Here is a 6,000-nt window from a genome sequence, read left to right on the forward strand (position 1 = left end):
GTGAAAGAAACACAGTTTGGCCCTGAAATCAGAGCCATCTCTGCCTCTTGCTCACAAAACTGGCCAATCCCTGGGCAGAAAATAAACTAACCAGTCACAGTTGACTCCACCCCCTAGACAACCTATATAAACTGTCCTGCCCAGTCAGTTGTGAGCTGTTCTCTCCACCCTGGTAGAGGCAGCTACTCTCCGGGACTCTTCCTTCCCAAATAAACCTCTTTCTCAAAAGAGTATTGTGTGAAGACCTTCATTGAGAGCTGAGTAGAAGAACCTTGCTTGGACGTCCCATAGTGGAGTGAGCAAAGGGGAGCTGAACAGAAGAACCTTGCTAAGATATCCCATAGTGGACTGAGCAAGAGAGAGCTGGTAACACTGGAGATTGTGGCTCTCAAGGAGAGGAGCAGGATTGCTGTGTCCTGCGGGGAGACCATCCCCCATCAAACCAGGTATATCCTGACTTTCCCGAAGAGTCAGGATACCCTTCTTTACTGAAGCAGTTCCAGGCCTGACTCTCCCGAGAAGTCAGAAAACCTTCCTTTCCAAGGCTGGGCTGTTTCTTTGCAGTCCCAGCCATCACAGCTGGACTAAACAGCTCTAGATGTCCAGGACACCTTCAGGGCAGAGCTCTTGTTCTAAGTAGCTCAAGGTGTCTGGGATACCTCACCCTCTAGGACTGAACTGTCTCCTTGTAATTTCAGCCATCAATTTACTAACATTTTGGTGCTGAAACCTGGGACACCAAACCAAGAGTTTTTGCAGTTTACTTACAAACACTGTTTGGCCATTAATGATAATGTTGAGTCAAGTGGTGGAAGGGGGTCCTAAATCTCGGGGGGGGGGGGGGGGCAGGGTCAAACTAGGGACAGGATATTTTTCCTTTGACCTCTGTCTTGGGCTTGGGGTCAAGTCAGGCTCAGGGTGTTATTCCTTGGGCCTGGCATTGGGGTAAAGTCAGGGTCAGGGTGTTCTGGTGTTCTTCCCTTGGTCCCAGTCTTAGGGTCAAATCAGGGTCAGTGTGTTCTCTGCCTGAACCTTTTACCCTACAATGGTGTGGGGGGGTGAGGGGTGGTATATACTGTCTCACCTCACCCAAGCTGGACTCTAATTATCTATGTACTGGATAGCCTTCAACTTCTGATCCTCCTGCATCCACCTCTCAAGTGCTAGAATAACAGTTGGGCATCACAACGCCCAGTATATGTTAAGGATCAAATTCAGTTCTTGAATCCTAGGCAAGCACTCTACCAACTGAGCTACATCTCAAGCTCTCCTGGGTTCCCCTTTTTTGAACATCTGAAATAGGTCTGGTTATGAACCCAAGGTTGGCCTAAACCTCACTATGTAGTCCAGTATGTCTTTAAACTCACGGCACTTCTTTATTAGAAGTCTTCTGAGTGTTAGGATTACAAGCTGCTTGATATAATGATGTCTTTCTTTTTCTTCTATTTTTTTCTTTCTTTTTACTTTTAGTAGGATTTTGTGAATTTCAGATTGGCTTCAAACTGTAGCCAAGGGTTGCATTGAACTTCTGATGTATCTGTCTCTACCTCCCCATTGCTAAGGTTACAGCTAGGCATCACTGTCAGGGTTCTCTAGAAGAACAGAACCATTGGGAGACATGTCTTTTATAAGAATTTATTAAGCAACTAAGGTTAAAATGGCTACAATAGGTGAGTCATACCTGAGAGGCTAGGAACCCAGTAGTGCCTCTGTCCTTGAGGCTGAGTGTCTCTGAGTGTGTCAGAGTATGCCACAGTAGCTGTCTCCTACTGGAAAGGCTGACTGACAGTCTAGTGGCTGACAACTCAGTCCATGAGCCTGGGTGCCTCCATAGTTCCAATCTGGTGAGCTGCTGGCCCTTAGTCCCAATGGAAACTATGGTTCTGCTATTGTTGAAAGAATCAGCAGCAACAGTATAAATCTGATCAACATCGAAAGAAAAGGCCAAGTGAGCTGGGAATAATCTTCCTTTTGACACCTTTTTCCCCCCTGGACTGCTACCATGGTCCACAGCCAGGTTGGGTCTTCCTGTGTCAGTAAAGGCAATCAGGACAGTTCTTCAGTTGAGAATCCCTATTCAGTGATTCTAATTTGTGTTAAAATCAGCCATAATAATCTATCCTTTATCAACTTGATACATAAATTCATCACTTTAAAAACTATAACCTTAGACAAGCAATGGTGGTGTATACTTTTAGTCCCAGCACTCAGGAAGCTGAGGCAGGCAGATCTCTGTGAGTTTGGGGCAAGCCTAGTCTACAGAGTGAGTTCCAGGACAGCCAGGGCCATTATACAGAAAAATTCGTGCCTTGAAAAACCAACCAAACAAACAAACACAATTAAATAAATCATTAGTAAATAAATAAGTTTTAAAGGTAACAAAATAAATCTTAAAAACCATAACCTGTCTCCTAAGTCTCATGATTATTTTGTAATGTAAAATATAAATATATATAGTCCCCAAATCCTTAAGAATCCTACTGCTTCAAAATTCTCAAATCTTGGGCATAAAAATTGAAAAGCACTAGTTGCTCTTGTGGAGGACCTGGGTTTGGTTCCAAATACATAGATCACTATTCACAATCATCTGTAACTCCTGTTCTATAGGATTTAGGGTCCTCTTTTGGCCTCTAAGGCACTGAATGCCAGTGATAAGTAAATATGCTCATAGGAAAAAACACCCATACATATAAAATAAAAATGGAAAAAATAAAGAATTATAATTTACTTATTTTTATTATATGTGCATTGATGTTTTGCCATTAAAACCAATGGCAAATGGGCCCCCTGGAGCTAGAGTTACAGACAGTTATGAGTTGCCATGTGGGTTCTAGAAATTGAATCCGGGTCCTCTGGAAGAACAGTCAGTGCTCTTAACCACTGAGCCATCTTTTCAGCCCCAAGAAGTCTGGTTTTTTGTTGTTTGTTTTTGTATTTGTTTTGTTTTGGAGACAGAGTTTCTCTGTTGTAGCTCAGGCTCTTCTAGAACTTGCTACATAGACCAGGCTGGCCTCAAATTCACAGAGATCTGCCTGCCTCTCCCTCCCAATTGCTGGGATTAAAGGCCTGTGTCATCAAACAAAGCTATGGAAACATTTTTCAAAGTAATTATATTGGGGATAGAGAGATTGTTCAGTGATTAAGAATACTTGCTGATATTGCAGAGGACCAGGGTTCAGTTCCCAGCATGCTACTGCATATAGATGGTACACTAGATGTACGCAGGCAAACACTTAAACACATAAAATAAAAATAATAAATTAATTTTGTTAAAAATAATTAATAATATCAACTTTCTTAACTATAAACTCATATCAATACAAAATATGTTCTGTACTTCTGTTCCAAAAGTGAAGTACCAAGGCACAGTTATAAACAAATCAAAGCAAAACCATGCGGAAACAATGTCAATAACTCAGTGTCTGACATCTTGGACTCATGATCTTCTGGGTTCCAAATGGCTTAGGCAGCTCCACCTCCCCAGCTCTGCCATCCACAGCACACTCACTTTGTCTTGTTAGCCCAGGTCAACTTGACTCCATACCTGCTGCTGTCCTTGGTGATCCTGTCTCAATTCAGGCATCTCCAATATGCTGGGGTTTCCACTGCAACCAAGGCTGCACCTTCACCATTGGCCTTATGGCCTCTCTTTAGGGATTCTACATAGTGTTAAGCCTCTGACCGTCTCCATCACCCCTTCATTCCGGGGGGTCTCCACAAGGCTGCCTTCACCAATGGTCTCTACTACCCTTTCATCTTTTACAGGCCCCCTCAGGACCACAGATTCTCTTCTCTGACCCCAAAGAAACTCTTCCCAGAATATTTCACCTCAGTGATATTGGTCTGTATTAACCGCAGCTGATTTGTCAACATCAGCTAACCAGCATCAACTGTCTAGTAAAACAAAGGTTTCATTTTAGTGGTATTGTTCTCTTGTTAGTCACAGCTGATTCTTCAGCCCAGCTGACCAGAAACCACAGATTATCAATTCAAACTACCACATGAACTGCCCTGATAGTTGCTGTTTCCGTCTGGAACTTCACAAGCCAAGCCTCAACTGTCTGCATTGCTCTCAATACTCTTGCAACCAATTTCCCATGGAGCAGCCAATTAAGTTTTGAATACTCAATAGCTCTTCCAGCCTCAAACCTTTCCAGATCCCACCCTCGCCCCCAACAACGTAGTCAAGTCTGTCACCGCACATTAGCATACCAAAGTATACACTGGCCTCTAGGTTCCCTTTCTGGGCTCCTTTCTACACTTCTTATCCCTTCCCCTTCCCCTAAACCTTTCTAGCCCAGGGGCTTCCCTTCCCTCTTCCCTCAGCTTTCCATTCCATATGATCTTGCCATTCCAGCCACGTGCTGTCTTGATTCTCTTGGTCTCTCTCTCTCTCTCTCTCTCTCTCTCTCTCTCTCTCTCTCTCCCTCCCCCTCCCTCCCTCTCCCTCCCTCCTTCCCCCTCCCTCCCTCCCCCTCCCTCCCTCTCCCTCTCCCTCCCTCTCTCCCCCTCCCTCCCTCTCCCTCTCCCCCTCTCCCTCTCCCTCTCCCTCCCCCTCTGCTTTCTTGGTCCACTAACCCCTCTTGTACTTCTCTCTTGCTCTCCCTGCTGTGAAACAGAACAAGAGCCACCTTGTTGTTAAAGAGCCACATTGTTATATATTGTTATTAAGTCTCCATACCTCACAAGAATAAGTTTCTGTTTCCTAAGCCTAATGCATCCTGAAAACTATGATTTTTGGCCTGTGCTGTACATAGGACCCCATGATGTTTGCCCACCCCTTTGCCTTGCTAAACTCTAGAATCTGTGATGTGATTGCCCTTTTGGCTTTCAAAAATGTGTCTTTCTGGACACCTTGTTGACTTCTCTTCCTGGTGATGTATTCTTGCACTTATTTTTATGCCTCCTTTCCAACAACCAACTTTCCCACAGCTGTTTTCTATCAACCCTAACCCTTCCCTATAAAAGGGACCTCTGAAATGTGAGAGACAGCCAGCTGGCCAGTTCTAAATAAAGCTTGCTTTAGTCAAACAGTCAAGGTACTGGTTTTTCTCTGTTGACCATGTTCGTGTACTATTTTCTCTCCTTGCTCTGGACTCTTCTAGATGCTTCTGGCTGTACTCTGCCCCATATCTACAATAAAATTCTGCTCCTCAACCACATCTTGGAGTAGTCATGTCCTCTTTTCATTCAGTTACCTCTTCCCAAAGGACTATTTGTATCATGTTGACAAAAACTAACTGCCTCAACCACCATGCCCAGTTTTATGTGGTATAGAATTCAGACATTCTTGAATGGTAGGGAGTACTCTGCAAAGTCAGCTACAACCCTAACTTGAGATTAATGGCTTTGTTTGTTTGCTTGTTTGTTTTGTTTGGAGACAGGGTTTCTCTGTGTCCTGAAACTCGCTTTGTAGACCAGGCTGGCATCAAACTCACAGAGATCTGCATGTCTTTGCCTCCTTTGTGCTGAGATGTAAAGGCATGCACCATCACTGCCCAATGGAGATAATGCTGTTTAAACAGAATTTCTCCCTGACTTTCCAAGAGCTGTTATTCTTTTATTCATGTACTTAGTGGGCTTTTCTTATTTCTTCCTGGAAATGTGGTCACAGACAAATACTTAGAGAAGTCTAGACACAGGGTTCCATGGGTTCTTTCCTAAATCCAAAAGAAGAGAAACCTAAGGCAGGTTGGGCCACCTGGCCTGGGGGTCTGGGGAGGATCTGATGTGGACACAATTCAGGAATTTGGAATGACCTGGTTGATTGGCTTTGTAACTAAAGTTTAAAAAAAAAAATAAATATTAGCTCTACCTATTTTTCTATTAGAAAACAGTAAGAACCCAACAAGAGAATATAATTACTCAATATGCAGAGAAACCAGAGTGACATGCCAGCCATATTACGCAAAGGAATCAAGATGGAAGAAGAGTGAACGTGGGAACCAGCTCATAAGGTATTCCAAAGTCCTGAGAAAAGAACCAGGCGCAGTGATACAG

Source organism: Onychomys torridus, chromosome 21, assembly GCF_903995425.1.
Source record: "Onychomys torridus chromosome 21, mOncTor1.1, whole genome shotgun sequence".
NCBI classification, from domain to species: Eukaryota; Metazoa; Chordata; class Mammalia; order Rodentia; family Cricetidae; genus Onychomys; species Onychomys torridus.